At 37.7% G+C, this 12,618-nt stretch overlaps 1 protein-coding gene and 1 pseudogene across 12 annotated transcripts in view; both read left to right on the top strand.

Moving 5' to 3' along the window:
- The window catches only part of ATE1 (arginyltransferase 1), a 227,633-nt gene that overhangs the window by 131,055 nt on the left and 83,960 nt on the right, over positions 1–12,618 (top strand). The gene's annotated exons all lie outside the window — the stretch shown is intronic.
- Positions 2,737–4,607, top strand: LOC138169565 (actin, cytoplasmic 1 pseudogene; annotated as a pseudogene).

The raw sequence follows: 12,618 nt of genomic DNA, 5'->3' as shown, positions 1-12,618 counted from the left end.
AGAGAGTCTAAGAGATCTGAGGAGGGAGTGAATTGTAGAAATAGAGGATAGCTAGCACAAAGATGACAGATGGGAGATGCAGTGTTGTATATACTGCATAACAGTAAAAAGCCAGTTTGGCTGGACCAAAAAGTGTGTGAAAGGAGGAATAATATGTAATAGGTCTGCAGAGATAGATTGAGGCTAGAGTGTGAAGAACTTTAAATGCCAAACACTGTGCAGTGATGCAGAAAACTTTGATGAATAGAACAATGAATGGGGAAACTACTCCAAAAGAAAAAAAAAAATGTCTGTAACTGGGATGAATGTCAGTATATGGAGAATGAGGCAGGAAATGAAGGTGGAAAATCACAGAAGGGACAGTCTTTAATCTAACTCTATAGATTGTTGATGATGTTGATTGTTAATGATGGACAGTCTTGATAATTTTAGGTTTTTTTGGGCTTACTTGTTTGAGTATATCATCATTGTAATGTATAATGTAAAGCTCCTGTTATGGCAGTAGAAGTAACAGTTCTGTGATTTTTATAGTTTACTTGTGCTTACATTATTAATGTTATCTTCAACTCTGTTTCTTTGTAGGAAATCTTTTTTAAGACATTTGTCTCTTTTGTGAGAATTAGTTTCATTAAAACTAGATGTGTAAATATGTAATCCACCTAACTGGGCATCCATAAACTACAATATACTGCAATATAATGAAATTGAACTAATTGTAATGAGTGAAGCCACCACAATCAAAGACTCCCTCTTATGAACTTACTGAGATTACCTCACACATTGTATGGAACATGACCTGCTCAAAGTAAACAGTTAGCAAAAAAAAAAAAATTAATGATCAAGATTATTTGAAATATTAATTATAATTGTTACCTCATTAATGATTTCATCAAAAGTCTATAGAGTACTTTGAAGTATTAGATAATGCTGGTCTGAAAGTGATCAAAATTAACAGAATGTGAAAATGTGTGTCCCAATAAAACTCTTATCTGTACATATAAAAACACTTTGAAACAAAATTTTTAACCTGTTTAGAAATCTTACAAATCATGATTTTCATTGAGTTTTTTTAGCCCATTTGCTAGAAATGTAGAAATTCAGTCCCTTCTGATTAGTTTGTAAAGAACTTACTGGCTATCATTAGGGAAAAATATTTAGTAGCTAAAGTTCAATAAAACCTTTCAATAATGGGTGGATAAGTTGAAAAATTAATATTATGATTTAGTAAGCAGAACCAGTGATGTGTTTTTTCTGTTTGGATCTACATATCTTTGTGAGGTTATCTTTTTTCAACTCTGACATCTGTTAAATCACATATCAAAATTAATGATCTTGCAACCAGGTTTCTAAATCACTATTTCAAAGTCTTAAACCAAGATTTTAAAAAATAATGAAAACTCAGTCACATTTACTGTCATTATAAAAATATTAATACTTTTTTTAGTAAGAGTAAATGGATTTTTTTTCATAAAATGAAGGGTATTTTAAATATTTCAACTTCATCTAATTATTTTTAAATCTAAATTTTTGTTATGTACTGTATATTGCATATTAATAACATATGTAGGGGTGGAGCCAAGGTGGCAGAGTAAAGAAAGGAACTTACTTGAGCTCATTACCAGTTACCTCAGATATCTGTCAAAAATGACTCTAAACAAATTTTAGAGCTACAGAACCCACAAAATGACAGAATGAAATTTGTCTCCAGCTGAGGACAGCATGGCAAACTGAGAGAAAGTGTCTTTTGCACCAGGCTGTGAGCGGAGTGCCATCCTGCATGGACCACTCAGGCATAGACTGTCCAGAGCAGACCTCAAGGATTTGAATCACTTTACAGACTTCTCAACCCATAAATGCCAAAGAGAAAGTAAAAGGTCAGTGGGGAAACTCTGTTGGAACTGGGTGAAAGAAGAGTCCAGTCTGGCCCCTGCCCCTGGGGCAGCAGAGGTGGCCTCGGCTGCAGTGGCTGCTTCCAGAGCTCCAGGCCCACAGATGGTGGGGGAACCAAGCGACTGACTAGAGGGCAATTGCAGGAATCTCTACTGGTGCTGAAGCAGGATTGTCTTGCTTTGACCTGCTTGATCTGGGTCACAGTCTTGGGTAGCTGTCCTGGGGTGAGGAGTGCTGGCGTGGCAGAGCTTGTTGAGGCTATGGAGATGCAGTCCTCCTCACAGTCCTGAGGCAAATACCTAGAAGCAGCTCTGATAACAGCTGCGCAAAACCCCAGAAATTTGGGACATAGCAGTCTCCACTCTGGAAGAAGAGTTCTACCATGGCAAAGAGCACAAAAGTCAAGTAATTGGCTGGCAAAATGAACAGATAGAGGAAGAGAAATCAGGCTAGAATCATTCTTAATTTGGATCAAAATAGGAATTGAAAGAATTCACCAGTCACCTCTTGAAAAAGATCCCCAAAAGAAAACACCTAGGAATATTATAGCCAAATTTCAGATTTCCCAGGTCGAAGAGAAAATATTACAAGCAGTCGGGAAGAAACTAATTTAAGTATTGTGGAAACACAATCAGGATAACACAAGATCTAGCAGCTTCTACAAGCAAAACTGAGTATAAATACTTCAGGTGAAAAGATAGATATTCAATGAAATAGAGGACTTTCAAGCATTCTTGGTAAAAAAAAAAAACAGAGCTGAAAAGAAAATTTGACTTTCAAATACAAGAACCAAGAGAAGCGAGCTGTGAGCTCTTCCACTCAGCATGCACTTGCCTCCCCCCTGCCTCCAGGTGCAGCACCACCTCCTCTCTCCTCTTAAGGGTTTAAACTTGCCACTTCAAAGTTTGCCATGGATGATGATATTGCTGCTCTCGTTGTTGACAGTGGCTCTGGAATGTGCAAAGCTGGCTTTGCAGGAGACGATGCCCCTTGGGCTGTCTTCCCTTCCATTGTTGGGCGCCCCAGACATCAGGGTGTGATGGTGGGTATGGGCCAGAAAGACAGCTATGTGGGGGATGAGGCCCAGAGCAAGAGAGGTATTCTGACCCTGAAGTACCCCATTGAACATGGTACTGCCACCAACTGGGATGACATGGAGAAGATCTGGCATCATACTTTCTACAACGAGCTCCATGTGGCCCCTGAAGAGCACCCTGTGCTACTCACAGAAGCCCTCCTGAACCCCAAAGCCAACAGAGAAAAGATGACTCTGATTATGTTTGAGACCTTCAATACCCCAGCCATGTACGTTGCCATCCAGGCTGTGCTGTCCCTGTATGCCCCTGGTCGTACCACTGGTATTGTGATGGACTCCGGTGATGGTGTGACCCACACTGTGCCCATCTATGAAGGTTATACCCTTCCCCACACCATCCTCCATCTGGATCTGGCTGGCCGTGATCTGACGGACTACCTCATGAAGATCCTGACCGAGAGAGGGTACAGTTTCACCACCACAGCTGAGAGGGAAATCGTGCGTGACATCAAGGAGAAGCTGTGTTATGTCGCCCTAGACTTTGAGCAGGAGATGGCCACTGCTGCATCCAGCTCCTCTCTGGAAAAGAGCTATGAGCTCCCTGATGGTCAGGTTATCACCATTGGCAACGAGAGGTTCCGGTGCCCAGAAGCTCTCTTCCAACCATCTTTCTTAGGTATGGAATCCTGTGGAATCCACGAAACTACCTTCAACTCAATCATGAACCTTCAACTCAATCATGAAGTGTGATGTTGATATCCGTAAGGATTTGTATGCCAACACCGTGTTGTCAGGTGGTACCACCATGTACCCAGGCATTGCTGACAGGATGCAGAAGGAGATTACAGCCCTAGCTCCCAGCACAATGAAAATCAAGATCATTGCCCTGCCTGAGCGCAAATACTCTGTCTGGATTGGAGGCTCCATCCTGGTGTCTCTCTCCACCTTCCAGCAGATGTGGATCAGCAAGCAGGAGTATGATGAATCTGGGCCCTCCATTGTCCACCGCAAATGCTTCTAAATGGACTGTTTGTCTTGTTTTTTTATTTTTTATTTTTGTCAAAGGGTGTGATATGATGATGACATGATAATTGCCCCAAAAAAGAGATGAGATTGGCATGGCTTTATTTGTTTTTGTGTTGTTTTCTTTTTGTCACTTGACTCAGGATTTAAAAACTGGAACGGTGAAGGTGATGAGCAGTCTAGGTATGTTGGAGGGCAAACATCCCCAAAGTTCTCCAGGGCGTCTTCAGGACTCTGATTGTACATTTGTTTTTTTTTTAATAATCATTCCAAATACCGTCTAATGCATTGTGACAGTTCCAGGCCTCTGTGAAGGCTGTCGGGGAGCGATGTAACAGATCCCGAGGGGGAGGGGGAGGTACTAGTATGGCTTTAAGTGTAAATTATGTAATCCTTAAAAAAACTTTTTGTATCTTCTGCCTTAATACTTGTTCCTTTTTTTTTAATTGTCAGCATAATTGTCAGCCATATGGAATGGCTCCCTAAATTCCCTCCCTGCCCCCAACATAGATGTGAATGAGGACTTTTCTAGTCTCCCTGCGAGTTTTGAGATTGGTGCCAGTACTTAGGGGAGGGGAGGAGCTTTACCTGTACACTGACATAAGACCAGTTCAAATAAAAGTGCACACGTTAAAGAAAAAAAAAAGAATCAAGAGAAGCATGAAAAGATAAACAAGAAAGAGAAATCGTAAGGAACTTATTAAAGCTGAACTGTTTACATTCCTACATGGAAAAATATTTGTACCCAGGACCTATATGATCACAACTACAAAACACTTTTCACACAAATAAAGTCAGATGTAACTAATTGGAAAAATATCAATTGCTCGTGGCTGGGTCAAGCTAATATAATAAAAATGACAATTTTACTTAAATTAAATTATATTTTTAGTGCCATACCAATTAATTTACCAAAAAACTACTTTATAGAGCTAGAAAAAATAGTAACAAAATTCATTTGGAGGAATAAACGGTCCAGAATATCAAGGGAATTAATGAAAAGAAATGCTAGGGAAGGTGGACTAGCTATACCAAATTTCAATCTGTATTATAAAGCAGCAGTCATCAAAACTATTTGGTATTGGCTGAGGAATAGAGGAGTGGATCAATAGAATAGATTAGGCACATGAGATTCAGAAGTCAATGACTATAGTAATCTATTGTTTGATAAACCCCCAGACCCTGGTTTTTGGGATAAGAACTCACTATTTGACAAAAACTGCTGGGAAAACTGGAATATACTATGGCAGAAACTGGGCATAAACCATTATCTAACACCATATACCAAAATCAAGTCTAAATGGGTGTAAGCAGTCTCCTAAAACAAGGAATAGTTTACCTATCAGACTTGTGGAGAGGGAAAGACTTTATGATGACTAAACAAGAATTAGAGAACATTATAAAATGTAAAATGGATAATTCTGACTACATGAAATTGAAAAACTTCTGTACAAAGCCAATGTAACCAAGATTAAGAGGGAGGTGGGAAATTGGGAAAGAATCTTTACAACCTATGTCTCTGACAAAGGACTCATTTCTAAAATATACAAAGAATTGAGTGAAATTTATAAGAATACAAATCATTCCCCAATTGATAAATGGTCAAAGGATATGAACAGGCAGTTTTCAGAGAAAGAAATTAAAGCCATCTATAAGCACTTGAAGAAATGCTCTAATTCACTATTGATTAGAGAAATGCAAATCAAAACAACTCTGAGGTACCACATCTCAGCAGTCAGATTGGCTAAGATGACAAAACAGGAAAATGACAAGTGCTGGAGAAGATGTGGGCAAATTGGAACACTAATGCATTGCTGGTGGAATTGTGAAATGATCCAGCCTTTCTGGAGGGCAATCTGGAATTATGCCCAAAGGGCTATAAATACTTTCATACCCTTTGATCCAGCAATACCACTCCTAGGGTTATATCTGTGATCGTAATGGCAATATCCCAAAGAGATCATAGAAATGGGAGAAAGACCCATATGTACAAAAATGTTTATAGCAGCTCTTTTTTGGTAGCAAAGAATTGGAAATTAAGGGGGTGCCCATCAATTGGGCAATGGCTGAACAAGTTGTGGTATATGCGTGTTATGGAATACTGTTGTGCTATAAGAAACAAGGAGCAGACAGTCTTCATATTTACCTGGAGAGGCTTATATAAACTGATGCTGAGTGAGAAGAGTAAAACCAGGAGAAATATGTACACAATTACAGACACAACGAATGTGTGATGACCAGCTTTGATAGACTGGACTCTTCTTAGCAATGCAGTGATATAAGTCAATCCCAAAAGACTCATGATGGAGAGAAATATGTGCATCCAGAGAAAGAACCAGAAAGAACTGAGTTTATATCTAGGTGGAAGCAAAATACCTGATCTTTTTCCTTCTCTTATTTGGTTTTATGTCCTCTTTACCGTTTTTCATTCCAGCTGATACGATCTGTCTTTATAACCTGACTAATGTATAATGTAAAAGTATTTACAGATACTATACTTGACTATATGCTGCCATGGGGGGAGAGGGAGGGGGACAAAATGTGAAACTCAAGGAATTGTGGAATTGAATTTTGTAAACTAAAAGGAAACAAACAAATTGATTTAAAAAAATAAGAAAAGAAAGATATTTGTAACTCATGAGACTTTTTTCAGTAGAGGATAGTTGAAAGGAATATATATGTATATATTCATATATGCACATATAGGTGGGTGTATGTGTATATGTGTATATATGTGTATATGTATATAGACAGAGGGCACAGAGTGAGTTGAATATGAAGGAATGATATTTAAAAAATAAAATTAAGAGGTGAGAGAGGAATATATTGGGAGGAGAAAGGGAGAGATAGAATAGGGTAAATTATCTCACATAAAAGAGGCAAGAGAAGGCTATTACAATAATGGAGGGGAAGAGCAGGGAGGTGTGAAAGGGAATGAGTCACCCATACTCTCATTGGATTTGGCTTAAGGAAGGAATAACATCAACACTCAGTTGGGTATTTTATCTTACAGGAAAGTTGGGGGGAAAGGGGATAAGAGGGGAGCATGATAAAAGGGAGGGCAGATTGGGGGAAAGGGTAGTCAGAAGCAAATATTTTTGAAAAGGGACAAGGTTGGGTGGCTAGGGGGCGCAATGAATAGAGGACTGACCCTGGAGTCAGGAGGACCTGAGTTCAAATCCGGCCTCAGACACTTAACATAACACTAGCCATGTGACTTTGGGCAAGTCACTTAACCCCAATTGCCCTCCAAAAAAAAAAAAAAGCAAAGAAAAGGCACAAGGTCAAAGGAGAAAATAGGGTATGGGATAGGATGAAGGGAAATTGAGTTAGTCTTTCATAACATAACTACTATGGAAATGTTTTGCATAATTACACATGTATAACCTATAATGAATTGCTTGTCTTCCCAGTGGAGGTGGGTGAAAAGTCAAGAAGGTAGAGAATCTGAAATTCTAAGTTTTAAAAACAAATGTTAAAAAATTGTTTTTACATGCATCTGGGAAATAAGATGTGCAGGCAATGTTGTATAGAAATCCATCTTGCCCTACAAGAAAGTAAGGGGGAAGGGGATAAGGAGAGGGATGGGGGGGAATATATGAGAGGGCAGACTGGGAGAAAGATTAATAAGATTAATCAGTATGCTTGCCATTGTGGGGTGGGGAGAAGAAAATCTGGAATGCAAAAATTTGTGAAAATGAATGGTAAAAACTAAAAATAAATTCTGAAGAGATATATGTATATAATTTATAAATAAAACATGGACATGTGGATAAACACTTAAAAAGTTTTTTCCTAATAGATTACATAGTCAGACAAGTTTAGAGATCACTTATAGAGATGACAATTCTTCAAATGTATTTGAAAACACCTCTTATCTTCCTCCTGTTTTCTTTTTCTTTTTTTTTTTTAAGATCAGTGATCGCTGGGGCAGCTAAGTGGCACAATGAATAATAGAGCACTAGCCCTGGAATCAGGAGGACCTGAGTTCAAATTTGGCCTCAGACACTTATAACTAGCTGTGTGACCTTAGGCAAGTCACTTAACCCCATTTACACTGCCTGTAATGTTAATGGAATGTGAAGATCATCCATGCCCCTTTGTATTGGCAAGTAAACAGGTACTTAGCACTTTGTTTCAAGTTAATACTTTGTTTAAGCTATTTAATTAACACAGAAGTATTTAACTCCTTGGGAGGAAGTTGCTGATGTAATAGGAAGGGGCAGAACAGGGAGAAGCTATATTATATATAAGGAAGAGCACAAGCTGGACAGTCAGAATTTCTCTCAGTGAGCATCTAGAGGCTGGAGCTTCTGCTGAGACCTTTCTTCTGGGAACTTTTGCTGAAGCCTTGGCTTTGGGAATTTCTGCTGAGAACTTCCAAGAACCAGGCTGAGGAGCTACCGTGAGTGAGAGAGGAGGATCCCTGCTTGAGGGAGCCAGTTCTGTTGTGAAGGCTTGGGAATGTGGGTGTTCACTGTATTAACCATGTGTACCAACTTCGTGGCTACTGTAATGAATGTAATGGCTTTCTGGTTCTGGGATTTGGTTTTCTGGTATTTGAATAAAGGCTTTGGTTCTACTCTCCACGTGGAGAGGCTGCTGCATTTTGTGATTCACAACTATACCAGCATATTCATAACCACTGTGGGTGTTATGAATATTGCATTAATGTTATACTGCCTTCCCTCCCTCCAAAAAGAAAAAAGATTAACAAAAAAAGATCAATGATCATGTAACTAGATTTTTTTTTTCAAGGAATCAGAATATTTCTTGTGTTTTTGAAGGTAGTGGTAAATCATCTGTCATTTGTAGATCATAAAATTTTGAAGTTAGAAGCCAGCAGATTCAGCTATTTTAGTTTTTTAGCTTGTTTTCTTCCTCCTTAATTCAAACATCAGGTTACTTTGTTCATGAAAAACTCCGGTGCTTTTAGTTTACAATCATAAATGCCTTTTGTTTTAATATGCTAAATGTTAATCTTAAAATAGTGTCTGTTATAAAAGAACAAACCATTGTAAATGTTTGTCCTGTCATTAATATGTTTTAATCTCCCTAATGCCCTGGGTATTAAGCTAGTCTCATTTCTTTCTCTTCCTGTCTTTGATTTATAATTTCTTGACTTGATAATGGATACATTTAGATTATTTTGTATTGGTCTCAATGTTGCATTTATATTTTTAATATTTAGTTATCACTTTTTTCTTCCTTTGTATTCTTTTCTTTTTCGAACCATTTAATATGACTTTCAACTTTTAATTGTCTAGAGTTTTACATTTTTATTTTTTTAGTGAAGCTTTTTTAGGCCACAGAATGCTTAATGTTACTATCTAAATGGTTTAACTTTAATTGGAATTATAGGTGGTTTTTTGCACACAATGAGTATGCAAAAAAATATTCTATTTCATTTCCAAGAAAAATGAACATATTTAGGAATGTTAAACAAAACTAAAAGATTCTTACCATATTATTTTCTAGTATACTGCTTTAAGGCCATTTTGTGATCTGAAGGAGGTGTTTTGACTGAATTCTTTATCCAGGCTTGTATGCAGGCCAAAGTAAATGAAATTATTTCAAGCAGTCTACTTTGGTATCATGACATGGCTAGACATGAGATAGTTGAAACACTAGAAAGGGCTCTGAAAAGAAACAAAAGGCTGATTCATCTGTGATTAATCATTTTTAAATGAATGGTTCAGCCTGATTGTGGTCAAACAGTATCCCTGGAATTCTGCAGGACTTTATCAGGGAAAAAAAAATTTGGCATCAAGAAAATCCTAAGCAGTAGTCTACAGATCCCCTTCTGCAAAATCTTTGGGTACGTGCTGCTAAAATACTGAGAACTCTTTCACCACCAACAACTGTTTCAAGGTTTAGTGACCACAGAATTCCTTAACATGATTTCAGTGTATCTGAATTTGCTACCTAATGGGGAAAACCACAACAAGGTGAAATCCATGATTATGCATAAAGCCCTTGTGGGTTTAATTTTTCTTGTAGGGAATACAAATTATCTCAACCTACAACATAAGAGTTGATGGCTTACATAAAACACTGGATTCCTTATTCAGCATATATTCTGTTGATGTCAGATGTCCTCAAGTTGTACACAGACATGTGTTGCTATACAGATTGTCAACAAGAAAAATTAACTATGTTTAATAAGAAATCAGTCATATCTGTTTTCAAGGGAAATTTTAGAATTAGAAAAATTCTTAATACCTTTAATTCATTAAACATTTGTTAGTTACTATTAGTACTATTTGTATTAGTTGCTGTTTGTAGAGAATTGTGCTGTAAGGCACATTCAAGGATGAAAGATGACAGTATGTGTGTATATACATATGTAAATATACACACATATACACACACACACACACTCCATTATAGGTTAGTTGGGGGAAAGAGGAGATATAAAGCATGTATGCATTATAAATATAAAGTAGAATGTAATAGAGCAAATGAGTGTACCAGTCAGAGTATAGCAGGAAAAACTGAGAAGGGCAAGAATGCTGACAGCTTGGAGAGATCAGTGAAACCTTTCCAAAGGAGACGAAATGTGAGCTGAGTCTTGAAAGAAAGGAAGACAGAAATAAAGAGGAAATGTTACTGGTGGTGGAGGGATAGGGGTAGGGTATCTACCAAGGTAGGAGACTATTACTATATAGATTGGAGACTATAGATTTATATAGAGTATAGATTGGGTTATTAGTTTGGCTGGAATATAGAATACCAAAAGGGAACAATTTGAAATATAGCCGACAAAGCTGATTAAAGTGAGATTGTGGAAGACCTTCAATGCCAGGCTAATGAGTTTGTGTTTTATCTAGAGAATTGAAAATTTTGAGCATAGAAATGCTTTAGACTATTTTCATGATGATGTAAAGGATGGATTGCAGAAAGAAATGACAGCAAGACATATTGAGAAGTTGTTTAAATAGTTCAGGCAGCGTCTGACTATGATGGTGGCATTGTGAGTGGCAGGAAGTGGAGAGAGTTCAGAGATACTGAAGAGATCAACAGCATATGGAAACTGATTAGATATGAGAGATAATGGCAAGGAAATCCAAGATAACTGAGGAATCTAACCTTTATGGAGGATGATCCCAAATGTAGGGGATTTTGGAGGAGAGGTAGTTTTTTGGCAGGGAAAGATGATGAGGTCAGTTTTAAACATGTTGAGTTTTAGATGTTTATGAGACATACTGGTTTGAGACATTCAGGACTGAATGCTTGCTTCCATGCTTTTTAGCATGATGTTATCTATGATGTTGTCAGATGCCTTCAATGAGGACAAAAATGGCATCACAGTCATTCACTGCACTGATTGTAAGTGATTTAACTTGAAAAAGCTATAAGCCAAGACTAAAGTGGAGGGAAAGTTGGTGTGCAACTTTTTGTTTGCAGATGATTATACTCTCATTGCAGTCTCTTAGGCTGAGATGCAACAGAGTATGGATTGAATTTCTTGCTATTTGTGCTAATTTTGGCCTTCCAATCAACAACAAGAAAACAGATATTCTCTATTAGCCAGCACTATATCATCCATATGTGGAACCATTGGTTACAGCAAATCAAGAAATTTTGAATGGATAAGTTCACTTACCTTGGCGCAATATACTTTCCAATATGTCCACATAGATGATGTGGTTGATATACATGCTGCCAGAGCTAGCTCAGCATTTGGGAGCCTCTGAAAGAAAATATGGCAGAGAAGAGAAAGGTATTAGGCAGCATATCAAACTGTAGGTCTGCAGAGCCATTGTGCTGACTTCATTGTTGTATGCCTGAGAAACCCGAATATTCTACCAGTATCATACCAGAAAATTGAACTGCTTGCATTTGAATTGTCTTAGGAAGATTCTGAAGATTGTCTGGCAAAATAAGATATTGAACACTGAGGCCCTCTCTTGTGCTGAACTTGCCAAGCATTCAAACTCTATTGCAGAGAGTGTAATTCCAATGGACTGGCCATGTAGCCCAAATGCCAAGCATGCATTTACCCAAAAGACTATTTTATGGAGAACTTGTACAAGACAGATACTCACATGGAGGTCAGAAGAAATGATACAAGAACATTCTCAAAGTCTCTGAAGAATTTTAGTATTAATTGTGAAACATGGGAGATGCTGGTGTACGACCAACCAACAATCTAGCATGGTGTGCTCACATCAAATTAGGCATTGTGCTCTATGAGCAAAGCAGAATCACAGTAGAAGAGGAAGTGTGAAATATGCAGATGTAGAAACATCTTCATCTCAAATTATTTGTGCCTGACATATGATAGAACCTTCTGAACTCATATTGGACTGATCAGTCACAGTTGAACACACTGTACCTTGACCCTAACATCATGATGTCATTGGTCCTCTCTGAGTATCAACAATGAACAACAACAGCTAAAGTGTTTAAGTTTTGTTCTACAGGCAACAAGTTGGTGCTCAAGATTTTAAAAATAGTCAACCTTGTGCATTAGGAAGATTATATTGCAGCACTGTGAAGGATGGATTAAAGAAAGGAGAGAGAAGAAGTAGGCTGAAAATATTCTAAACAGTTAGGTTATTAATTTAACTTCCAGTTCTCTGTAGAATGATACTGACCAATGTTACCAATGAATTACATTTTTAAATAATGGGCAAACATGCCATTTTACAGTGTTACAAACATGT

This window comes from Petaurus breviceps, unplaced genomic scaffold (genome assembly GCF_028583685.1).
Source record: "Petaurus breviceps papuanus isolate PSGF00001 unplaced genomic scaffold, PetGlider_PUasm1.0 37, whole genome shotgun sequence".
In the NCBI taxonomy this organism is placed as follows: Eukaryota; Metazoa; Chordata; class Mammalia; order Diprotodontia; family Petauridae; genus Petaurus; species Petaurus breviceps.
Note: the sequence above shows the minus strand (reverse complement) of the source record. Positions and strands in the feature narration are given on the sequence as shown.